This window comes from Macaca nemestrina, chromosome 15 (assembly GCF_043159975.1).
Source record: "Macaca nemestrina isolate mMacNem1 chromosome 15, mMacNem.hap1, whole genome shotgun sequence".
Lineage (NCBI taxonomy): Eukaryota > Metazoa > Chordata > Mammalia > Primates > Cercopithecidae > Macaca > Macaca nemestrina.
The window spans coordinates 114724041-114736805 of NC_092139.1; the positions used below are offsets into that span (position 1 = coordinate 114724041).

At 45.5% G+C, this 12765-nt stretch overlaps 1 protein-coding gene across 8 annotated transcripts in view; it reads left to right on the plus strand.

The window, feature by feature from the left end:
- LOC105489792 (TBC1 domain family member 22A) overlaps positions 1–12765 on the plus strand; it is a 414387-nt gene that overhangs the window by 220183 nt on the left and 181439 nt on the right. The gene's annotated exons all lie outside the window — the stretch shown is intronic.

Sequence of the window (12765 nt, forward strand, 5' to 3'; positions counted from 1 at the left end):
CTCTATTTGTAAATAAAATCCACTGTACAATGAAATCGATGCTGGCTTTTCATTTTTCACCTGAGATTTGTAGCCTGATGAAATGGTTTATTGGCAGGGCGGATGAGTGTAAGGGATCATGCTTTCCTGGCGTGTGTGTTTATGGCACATCGCCGTCCCGTGGCAGCTGTTCATCTTTCTCTCACCTGCCACGACGGATTCCACGTGATCCTCCCAGGAGCAAGAGTTGAGGGATGTCAGTGCCCACCATCCAGGGGACTTGGCAGCTCAGCTGTGATTCCCGTAGATAAGGCCGCCTGAGCAGAGCTCCTCCTGGGGACTGTTCAGTGTTTACAAGCACTGCCGCTGTTTTAAGTTCAGAGAAGTATGAGGCCATGTACTCACTTAAAACCAAGGCAACATGCGGACCGGCGTGTCCGCTCCCGGAGGACCTGGCTGCTTCTGCCTCTTAGCTCCTTTCCCTACTCTTGGTCTTACTATCTGCATTTCATTCTTCCTGGAACTGCTGGAACCATCTTCCTCAAGCAACCTTTTCATCACGTCATCACCCTGATTGAACCCCTTGGGGAAACGCTCTCTTGGTTTTCTGAAGTGCGCGCTCAGCCTGGCCTCCGCCGGTCGTTCCCAGTGCTCTTTCACGGGCGTGTTTATTCATCAGCTCTGTGGCAGCCGTCCACGCCATTGCTGCAGAGGCTTCAGTGGAGCCACTGAACCGGAACCATGTGCCAGGGGCTCCTCCTCACCCGGAAGAGGATCTTAAAGGGCCTCTAGCCCCACAGTTTCTGTGATTGGTGGGTAGTCACCATGGGAATGAATGTGAGGAACTAACAGTGTCTCCACCGTGATGGTGCTTCCTGGCGTGGGCATTCCCGGGACAGGTTGGAGCTCGGTTACACCCAGCACACAAGGCTGAGACCAAGAGAGATGAGGCCCATTGCCCAGGTGACATGGCTTGTGTTAAAACCCACGTTGGCTGCTCTATGACCTTTCCTGGCTGAAATACGTAGAAGTGAGTTCCATTTGCAGGGGAAGTTCTAGAGGGCAGAAACCACATCTTTTTTTTTTTTTTTTTTTTAATCTTTGGATGTCCTGAATAGTCATAACTATGTTTTTGACTCACCTTGGAGCCTCAATTTGAGATTCCATATTCTACTTGTTTTCAGTAATTCATCAACCTTGTCATTTTGGCCAGAATGTGTGAAGCACCTGCCCTCTACAGGTGCTCAGAGAGGCGGAAGACTTTGGGGTGTGAATCATTATCACCCCTCTGTCCCCAAGAAGCTCAGAGCCTGGTGGGATGGAGCAGGGGTAGAGGACAGCTGATGGAGGCGAGGGACAGAGTGCTGGGAGAGGAGGCTTTTAGCCCTCAGATAGACGGCAAACTAGGAAAAAGAGCAAACCACTCTTCTCCCGACAAATGCCTGGAAACGTTAGGTAATTGGTCTGTTCTTGCACTGCTTAAAGAAGTACCTGAGACTGGGTAATTTATAGAGAAAGAGGTGTAATTGGCTCACTGTTCCACAAGCTGTACAGGAATCATAGCTGAGGAGGCTTCAGGAAACTTTCAATCATGGCAGAAGGTGAAGGGGAAGCTGGTGCGTCTTACGTGGCCGGAGCAGGAGGGAGGGGTTGGGGGAGGTGCCACACACTTTTAAACAACCAGGTCTCCTGATGCAGCGCTAGCAGGGATGGTGCTAACCCATTAGAAACTGCCCCCCCTCCCCACCATGATCCGGTCACCTCCAGCCAGGCCCCGCCTCCAGCACGGGGAATTACAACTGAACATGAGATTTGGGTGGGGACACAGATCCAAACCGTATCCGCGGTATTAAACAAAGATTGTTTAACACACATTGTGGGACTCCTTAAGAGCAGCAGCGAGGTCCTCCAGGAGTGAACAGCGCTGACTCCACTGGCTGACGCTAGTGAACTGGAGGGAATTGTCAGGCCGCCTCATGGCTAGGAGTGCAGGCTTTCCTGCCCTGGCAAGGTGCGATCACAGAAGCCAGTCCCGTGCAGGGAGATCAAGAGCTGCCCAGAGCAGAGACACGACCTCTGCCGTGGACACGCCCAGGCCTGTGTGCCTTGGACTCTGCATTCCAAACGTTATTAAGAGTTCGAAGAGCTTTTGTTTGTGTGGGGTTAATTCTCTTGATAACTGCCATATTAGAAATTCAAATAGAGAAAATTAAAAATACTTAGTAATTTATTTAAAAAAACAACGAAAAACCCATTATGTATTATTATAAGTAATATTTTTATGGTAAATTGCATTTTTCAAAATAAAAATGTTTAGTGAGAAGAAAGGCATTGTTTTACATTTTTGCAAATCTCCTTAATGTCTAACTTCATAGGGGAAGAATTCTCATATCTACTTCTACATTCAATTTGTTGTGGTAGTTTTTGTTTTGGCCGAAGAATGTGAAAAAAATCCAGCATTATCTAGATATGTAGTTGGAAAAGGAAGTGTCTTTTTTTTTTTTTTTTTTTTTTTTTTGAGATGAAGTCTCGCTTTGTCTCCCAGGCTTGAGGGCAGTGGTGCAGTCTCAGCTCACTATAACCTCTGCCTCCCAGGTTCAAGCCATTCTCCTGCCTCAGCCTCCTGAGTAGCTGGAATTACAGGCACACACCACCACACCCGGGTAATTTTTGTATTTTTGTTAGAGACAGGGTTTCACCATGTTGGCCAGACTGGTCTCAAACTCCTGACCTCAAGTGCTCCGCCTGCCTCAGCCTCCCAAAGTGTTGGGATTACAGGTATGAGTCACCATGTGTGGCCAGGAAGTGTTTTAATAGCCTTTTCAGGGAATTTTGGATTCTTTTTTCATTAATACTATACTATTCAACAAATGGTAGTTTCTTAAAAAAGGTTAGTTGCGATATGAAATCTGAAACCTGATCAGTGAATGTTTTATACTCAGTTACATTAAAGTTGATGGCCTGTCTTATACTTCGATAGGATCTTTTACCCATATATTGGCTCTGTAGCATCATTCATTGGCGATTTGGAAAATATTGGCTGACTGAGGTGTACGGATCTTTTAAATGTTGATACGTTTCATCGTATGATCAAATTTGTTGGTATTATAAGTGGGATTTAGACCCACCATCTCATAAGAAACAGCTGTCAGGCCCAGGGTGGCAGACAAAAGTCTTCCAAAATTCAGATTTTAATTTAAAACCTCAGGTATTATCATTGGCAACAAACACAGTTCCTTGTTTCTTTTGAAGTGACAGGCCGACCTCATTCATTTTTGAGAAAATATCTTCCAGAGACCCACGTTTGAATAACTGGTTTGTCTGCTAGTCCTTCTTTCATGTAAACATGATGTTTCTTGAAGAAAGTGTTCAGTTCAGCTCACACCTGAAGCCCGCGCACCAAGTGCTCTCCTTGAAGCCTCTGTTTCTGGATTTGCCCCTCGGGCTTTCCGTGTTCTTCCCGCCTGTCGTTCAGGGCTGAGGCTGAACACAATATTAATAGTAAGATGAGTGACCTTTCCCGCCGCATCCAGGGCATCCTTAAGCGAAACAGCCTTTCGTTTTCACACCGTGAGCATGTGCTATTGGGAAGACAGTGACGGTGAGTGTGGTGAGGGCACTGCCCTGCCTGCTGCCAGCATGCCCGCAGTTTTACCCACCGCTGCCTGTGTACTACCGGCACAAATGTCAGCACCACGAGGAAGGTGAATCATGCCTTCGTGTTACTATGACAGCAGTTTCAATGTAACAGACCCCTTGAAAGGTCTGGTGACCCCCAGCAGTTGGCTGGCTACCCTCTGAGAACTTCTGCCCTGGAGGGATGATCTCCTGCCACAGGCCTGTGGCGTTCCCATGGGAAGAGGCGTCTGCAGATGACCTCACGGCAGACGAAGTACAAACCAAGCGGAGAAGGAGTGCGCCGGGAATAAATGTTAGCGATTACTCTCATTAGGAGGATTTGTACCCAGAGACCTGAGACACTAGAACAGCGATTTGAAAGGAACCAGACAATGTGTAACTTTGAAACATTAAGGAGAAATAAACAGTTTTAAAATAAAGACTCTGAAGAAAGAACTCACAGATTTTTTTTTTTTTTTTTTGAGATGGAGTCTCGCTGTTGCCCAGGCTGGAGTGCAGTGGCGCGATCTCGGCTCACTGCAACCTCCACCTCCCAGGTTCAAGTGATTCTCCTGCCTCAGCCTCCTGAGTAGCTGGCATTACAGGCACACACCACCATGCCTGGCTGATTTTTGTACTTTTACCATGTTGGCCAGGATGGTCTCAATCCCTTGACCTTGTGATTTGCCTGCCTCAGCCTCCCAAAGTGCTGGGGTTACAGGTTTGAGCCCCCGTGCCCGGCCAGAAGTCACAGATTTTAAAAGGAACCAAAGAGAACTTCCAGCAGTCAAAATCAGAGTCACTGAAATTTAAATCTCATTAGACAAAAGAGAAGAGAGAGTTATTTAGAATTGAATGTAGCGCTGAGAAAATTACCGACTGGGCAACACAGAGAGATACTGAAAATACAGCAGATTAAGACGTGAAAGATAGAATTTAAAAAATAGAACTAGAAAGAGAAAATGTAGTGGAGGAAAGTCAATATTTGTAAAGCTATGGCTGGGATTTTTTCAGCATTGATGAGATGTTGTTAATAATAAACAAATCTCCAGAAAGATGAGTTGAAAGAAATTACCTATAGAGACATGAGAGTGAAGCCACTGAATAAGAAAGAGAAGAGAAAGTCTCATAGGAAAGAAGAAAGGCCAGAAAAAAGGAGAATAATGTGTCTCATCTTCTGAAGAAAAATAGCTGTCCAGTCAGATTAGATTTAAAAACAGAATCCAGCTATTTGCTGCTTGCAAGACACCTAAACCACAAGAAGACAAGTAGAAAGGATATGCAACAGAAGAATATTAACCAAAGTAATAGTTATGTAGCTCTGTAGCCCATATGTAGCTGTGTAATAGCCATGGAGGTATTAAATGAGATAGATTTTTAAGGCAAAAAACATTCCTAAGAGACAAAGAGTATCACTGTCAGTGGATACGTTTACCAGGGAAAAGTTAATCTGGAATGCATGACCTTGACCCCATATTTCTGCACATGTACATAAGTATGATGGGAGAGGGGTGGCGGTTGTCAGTGCCAGACACTGTTCTGAGTGCTTCGTTGTCATATTAGTTCATTTTCCCTCACAACCACCCATAAGGCACTTCCCATTTTGTGGCTAGTTAGTTGCAGCGTTGGGATTTAGACCCACACAGTCCAGCACCAGCCTTCCTGTCTCTCAGTGATTAGTAGGTGATATGGTTAGGCTTTGTGCCGCCACCCAAATCTCACCTTGAATTGTAATCCCCATAATCCCCCACGTGTCAAAGGAGAGACCAGGTGGAAGTGATTGGATCATGGGGCGGTCTCCCCCATGGTGTTCTCCCGATAGTGAGTGAGTTCTCATGAGATCTGAGGTTTTATAAGGGGCTCTTCCCCCACTTTGCTCGGTACTTCTCCTTCCTGAGGCCTCCCCAGCCATGGTGAACTGTGAGTCAATTAAACCTCTTTTCTTTATGAGTTGCCCAGTCTCGGGCAGTTCTTTATAGCAGTATGAAAACCGACTAATACAGTAGATCGAGCACGTAAGAATTAGCAAGATCTGGGAGGACGCACACTGCACAGTTTGGCCAAATGGACATATCTAGACCCCCATATCCAGCACACAGAGAATATTCATTCTTTTCCAGCCTGCACAGAACATCTGTAAGAACAGCAATGCCAGCAGTTACCAGGAGCCCGGTAGACCAAGGTCTGGGTGGGGGATTAGCAGATTTAGAAGAGCATTCTAGACTAAATTGAGACTCCATGGTGTGGGATCACTCAGAGTGCTTAGGGAGTAGGAGTGTGTGCTGGAGCTTGAGGCTGGGAAGCTGGGTTGATGTTTGACAGCTCTGGAAAGTGTCCTTGTGACCCTCCCCAGATACTCGGGCCTCATCACTCATCTCTGGTGGATCGATGCCCTTCCTGCTAGGTGTCTAAGAGACAGTCTTTTTCTTTTATTTGAGATGGAGTCCTGCTCTGTCGCCAGGCTGGAGTGCAGTGGCACGATCTTGGCTCACTGCAACTTCTGCCTCCCGGGTTCAAGCGATTCTCCTGCCTCAGCCTGTCGGGTAGCTGGGACTACAGGCACACGCCACCACGCCCGGCTAATTTTTATATTTTTAGTAGAGACGGGGTTTCACCATGTTGGCCAGGATGGTCTTGATCTCTTGACCTCGTGATCCACCTTCCTCGACTTCCCAAAGTGCTGGGATTACAGACATGAGCCACTACGCCCAGCCAAGAGACAGTCTTTTTACTCGGGGGCATTTGGTGTTGGGGGAAAAGGCAAAGCAGCTACATTTCCAGATGTGCTGGTCTTAGGGGAGATGCTCCGTCCAGCAAGTAATGCCTGGAAACCCATTGCTGACCTGCCGGTCATGTGAACAACAAATCGAGGTCATTTGCACTGCCCTGAGGGACGTCTACGCTTGCAGTGGGATGTGGGCTGTATTTGGATGAAGGAGGGGAGTTTCACCTAGGACCCAAACAGGAGCCTAAACTAGGTGGTGGCAGGACAGGCATTGGCGGGCAGGTGCAAGAACACCGAGGCCAGCTGTAGACCTTGTTGGCCATGCGGAGCAAGTGCCCGGTGTGGAGTGGTGGCGGCGGTGGGGTGCCCTACTGCCTCATTAGGAATGTCTGGGGAGCTTTTCAGTGGTTACCACCACCGGGAGATGCCGCTGCATGGACAGTTCCGCCTGGGAAGAACCCTTGTGGCACCACAGGAAGAAGCATTGCATAGGAATGCTGCACTTGCAGTCACTGGATCTGGGCTCAACATTTTCCACCTGCGTGACCCTGTTACTGACTCCAGCTGGACGGTGTCATCTTGAGAGTGAATGAGGTTGTGAGAAAAGTCCTGTATTTTGTGGTGCAATAAGTGTCTTGGATCTGGCACGGCAGACCATCTGGTCAAGTTTCCACAGCGCAGGAGGGTGCCCAGGCTGGCTTGTGGGCAAACGGGTGTGAGGTAGGGCAGGGGTGGGTTGCCCTCAAAGTGGGGTACCACTCAGTGCGGCAGTGATGACCTTGAACCTCCCATTTAAGCCTCATGGGGACTAATCCTCAATGTTGAGGACAGAATTTCTGTGCTGTCTTCCTCAGTTGTGTGGTAGCTTTGATTGTAAGTACTTTAAAAAAATTCAGATAAGCTTAATTTGGAGAAATAATTTCTTTGCATTCTTGTCTTTATTTTTCATTTTCTTTCCCAGCTGGGCTTTCTGCCCATTTGCCTGAGTTTCACTCTGTGTGTGTCGTTCTCTGGGTGATGTGAGGTGGGTGGGTGTGCACAGGTTGACCGTGTGTGGGTTTCCGGGGCTCTGGTTTTTCTGTAGTGACCTGGGGTGTGAGGTTGGAGGGAGGGTCCTTTGTGGCTCCCCAACCAGCTGGCAGAGTAGCTGGTGCCAGAATGAGAAGACCAGGTTTTTTTGTTTGTTTGTTTTCTTCTTCTCTACCAAGTACACTGTGAGGGTTCCAGTCACTTAATTAAAAAAAAAAAATTTGGTGGGCTGTTTCTTTCGGTGGTTTCATGGATGTCCTTTTAATGCTATTTGGTATTAGTAGCTATGTTTTGGGGATGATTTTTCGTGTAGATCACAGAAATACACCTGGGCCGATTCCAGCTGATGGAACCCTTCTTTAAGAAGTATTTGCTTTAACACAGCACGTTGGCTTCGGGGCCTGAAGATAACTGGCTTTGAGTGTGCACTTTCTAGGCAGTGGAAGCTGCTGAACTAGTGCTGTTTCAGCCCCTCCCTCTCCCTGGGAGTTTAAACTGGGTATCCAGTGAGAAGTTCTGGACTGGGCACGGTGGCTCACGCCTGTAATCTCAGCACTTTGGGAGGCCGAAGCGGGTGGATCATTTGAGGCCAGGAGTTTGAGACCAGCCTGGCCAACATGGTAAAACCCTGTCTCTTTTAAAAATACAGACATTAGCCAGGCGTGGTGGCACGCATCTGTAATCCCAACTACTCGGGAGGCCGAGGCAGGAGAATTGCTTGAACCCAGGAGACAGAGGTTGCAGTGAGCCGAGATTGAGCCACTGCCCTCCAGCTGGGGCGACAGAGCCAGACTCCATCTCAAAAAAAATTATATATATATATATATATAAATATATATATATAAAAATATATATAAAAATATATATATATAAAGTTCAGGCTGGATGAGGCCCTCTCAGGCTTTTAGGGGATTATTCTTGCACTTCTGCCAGTCTTTTCATTTCACTAACAGCACTCGCCCCAAGGTTGTCGGTTCGCTATGACTTCTTGAATTACAGCTTCCATATTTGCCTACCCCGAAGTCATACTATTACTCGTAGATTCATTACTTAACGGGACGGCTTCTTTGAGTAGAAAAGAACCGTTGCCTTTTATAATTAGTCATTTACATTTCCTTTCCTTGGGGAAGAATTATTGAATTCTAAGAACTGGTCGGTGGCATGGAAGTGATAGGAATATTGGGGAAAGTGACTAAATTGTCTTGGAACTTGTCAGAGAAAAGGCCAGAAACGCAGTGGCGTTGTGACTCATTTAGAGGAAGGTCAGGAAACGGCCAGGCCCGTGGCTCAGGCTGGAGTGGACTCTGCCTGCCAGCAGGTGTTAGCCTTCAGGCAGGGCTGGTGTGAGTTGACCATTGGTGTTAACACCAGGGAGGTGACATGGTAGCTGGGGGAAACCCTATCCTGCACACCAAGCTGGGGAGACGTGCGGCTCCTTACAGTGCTTGTTCACAGAGGGGGCCGGCCAAAGGCAGTTGAGGACAGCTCAGGAGCCTCTGCCATGAGCTCAGGCAGCTGGAACTTGGAATGGACTGAGCCCCAGGGATGTCATTATCTGAAAGAGAGTAACAAAGGAAGGACTGGTCTGATGCCCAGGAAGGTGGCAGAGAGAAAGTGCACTCCAACTGAGCTGTGATTTGGCATTTGTTGTATACGTCAAGAAGCAGAGTCTTCACCTGGACAGGGCATTGGAGCGCTTGGTGGAGGCCTGGGGTAGGAGAATGAATGCATGGAGCGCCGAGTCCGTTTAGATGTGTCAAATCCACACCTGCCCCAGATGCCAGCTCGACTGTGTCCCTGTGGGGAAGAATCTGAGGTAGGTGATTTCAGAGTCCCAGTCAATAAAATTGAGGACTCCTGCCAAGATTTTAGAAAGGTTTATTAAACAGATAAGAATGTGTTAGTTACTGGCCTGTGACAGAAGGTTCATTAAGAATTAATCATTGAACAGCAAGCAATTTAAAAATGAAAATTAAAAAATTCAATTTACAATAGCATTGAAAACCATAAGAATCCATGTGGTTGCCTGAATGAATAGTAGATTCCTTTTGATTACTAAGTAGTATTCCACCGTGTGAATCTATCACAGTTTATCCGTCCTCCTGTTGGTGGCAGCCGAGGCTGTTTCTGGTCTTGGGCTCTTGTGAATAACATTTCTGGGAACATTCATGTCCACATCTTCTTCTAGATGCCTGTTAAGTTCTGGCCGTACCACGTCAGAATGCGATTTCTCCAACATTGCATCCCCCGCAGGGTCTTCATTTGTTCCAATTCCAATAGCAGTCCTTTGTCAAGATAGATCTTTTGAGCATGCTTTTGAGTCCTGTGACTTGTCAGTTCATTTCATTAATGGCGTCTTCTATGAGCCAACAGTTTCAACTTTGATAAAATCAATTTATCATTTTTTTTCTTTTGTCGTAATAGTTTTCTGTGTCCTGCCTACCTCCACAATGCCAAGATTTATACCCATGTTATGATTAATAATTTTAGTTTTTAGTTTTAGGTCTACAACCTAGCTTGACTTAATTTCTGTATATGGTGTAAGGAAGATGTCAGGGTTCATTTTTTTCCTCTACAAATATCCTGGTGAACAACATGCCATTTATTGAAAACAGTTTTGTCCTATCTCACTTTTGCTGAAAATTAGATGATTGTATAAGTGTGTGTCTGTTTCTGGACACCCTGTTTTGTCCCATTGACCTACGAATGGATCTTAATCCGGTTCACACTGTCTTCATTACTGCAGATTTTCATGGTGTTGGGTAAGACCATCCTCTTTGTTCTTTTTAAAAATTATCTTAAGTAATTTTGGTCCTTGGCATTTTTATATAAAGTTTGTTATTTGCCATTTCCTACCAAAAAAAAAGCCTATTGAGATTTTGAATGAGAATATGTGGAATTTGTATGTCAGTTTCCCTCATATTGACAATATTAACAAATATCGAGTCTTCTTATCTGTGAGCATAGTATATTTCTTTAGGTATTCTTTAATTTATCCTCACAAACATTTTGCAGTTTTTGGTGTGGGGTATTGCTCATACTTTGTTAAATTTATTTCTGAATATTTTGTTTTTTTCTGATGTTACTTCAAATGGTATAGCTTTGTTGGTATTTTTTATTTTTGGATTTTTTACTATTGATTTGTAGTAAATCAATTTGGGATTGATATACTAGGGGTATATACAAATACAGCTGATTTTTGCAAACGGACAGTTTCCTAGGCGCTGCTGCCTAACAGATGACTCCCAAACCCCCTGACTGGAAGCAGCTGTGCCTTTGTGCTCTCGGGTTCTGTGGGTCAGGATCTCCGTCAGGGCCTGGTGTGGACGGCTCATTTGTGTACCATGATGTCTGGAATCTCGGGTGGGGGCTGGAAGCATCTAGACTCCCGTTCATTTAAGAGCCTGGCGCCCTGGGCCTGCGTGACTCTAAGAGTAGGATTTTGGGTTGGATCGCCCACTCCTGGCCTCTCCACGCACTGAGTGTCCTCATGGCATGGTGGCCTTGGGATAGTCAGACCTGTCGCTGGATGGTTCAAGGCTCCCGGTGAGACTCTGTCCGCAAACAAGGTGGAAGCTGCATTTTTCGTGACTGAGCCTCAGAAGTCACACACCGTACTCAGAAGTCGTGCCCCCTGTACGCTTTTGGTGGCAGCAGTCACAAGCCTATTCTAATTCAAAGAGGGAGAAATTAGCCTCCATCTCTCGATGCCGGAGTGGCATAGTCCCCTCCTGAAAGAGCATGTGGGACGGGAGACAATGTGGCCACTTTTGGAAAATACTCTACTTGTTTCTAGTAATCTTGCTAGAGTCGCTTATTATTGCTAGGAGCTTGTTAGTAGATGCCTTAGGATTTTCTGTACACAGTGATATCATCAGCAAATAAAGAGACTCTTCTTTCTTTGCGAGACAAATGGTTTTTATAGGTATACCTTGGAGATAATGCATGTTTGATTCCAAACCACCACAAGAAAGCACCTATCATAATAAAACTAGCCACACAAGTTTTTTGCTTTCTCAATGCATGTAAAAGTTATATTATACTTTAATTTATTAACATACAGTAGCATTGTGTCTAAAAAGCCTACATACCTGAATTCAAAACTACTTTATTGCTAAAAAATGCAAATGATCATCTGAGCCTTCAGCAAGTTGTAATCTTTTTCTCGGTGGGGGGGGTCTTTTCTCGTATGGACAGCTGCAGACTGATCAGCGTGGTGGTTGCTGAAGTTGGGGTGGCTGTGGCAATTCGTTAAATTAAGACAACAGTTTGAAGTTTGCTGTGTCAACGGAGCCTCCTTTTCCTGGAAGAGTGCTCTGTAGCTTGCCGAGCTATTTGATGGCACTTTATCCACAGTAGGGCTTCTTTCAAAACCCCAGTCAGTTCTCTCAAACCCTGCCACTGCTTTATCAGCTAGGCTTGTGGAGTGTTCTAAATCCTTTGTTGTCATTTCAACAATGTTCACAGCATCTTCTTCAGGAATAGCTTCCGTCTCAAGAAACGAAGTCCAGTCTTGGAGTCCAGTCATTCTGGAAAACAAACAAACAAACAAAACACCACTTTTTTCCGTCATTCATAAGAAGCATATTCTTATCCATTCAAATTTTACTGTGAGACTGCAGTAATTCAGGCACATATTCAGACTCTGTTTCTAATTCTGTTCTCTTTCTATTTCCACCATATGTGTAGTTACTTCCTCCACTGAAGTATTGAACCCCTCAAAGTCATCCACAAATGTTAGAATCAACTTCAAACTTCCTGTTAATGTTGGTGTTTTGACCTCTTCCCATGAATCACAAATTTCTTAATGGCATCTAGAAAAGCAGGTCCTTTCCATAAGGTTTTCAATGGACTTTGCCCAGTTCATCAGAGGAATCACTGTCTATGGCAGCTATAGCCTTATCAAGTATATTTCTCAAATAATGACTTGAAAGTTGAAAGTACTCCTTGATCCATGGTCTGCAGAATGAATATTGCATCAGCAGGCACGAACACAACTTTCATCTTCCTGCACGTCTCCATCAGAGCTCTTGCGGGACCAGGTGTGTTGTCCATGAGCGGGAATATTTTGAACAAAATCTTTCTTTCTGAGCAGTAGGTCTCAACAGTGGGCCTAAAATACTTGGTAAACCCTGCTGTAAACAAATGTGCTGTCATCCAGGCTTTGTTGTTCCATTTATAGAGCGTGCTTCTTAAGGGCCCTAGAGTTTCAGAATGGTAAGTGAGCATTGGCTTTAACTTGAAGTCACCAGCTGCTTTAGTCCCTAACAAGAGAGTCAGCTGGTCCTTTGAAGCTTTCAAGTGAGGCACTGACTCCTCCGCTCTAGCAATGAAAGTCATAGATGGCGTCTTCTTCCAGGGAAATCTGTTGTTTAGAGTAGCCACCTTCATCAATTATCTTGACTAGATCTTCT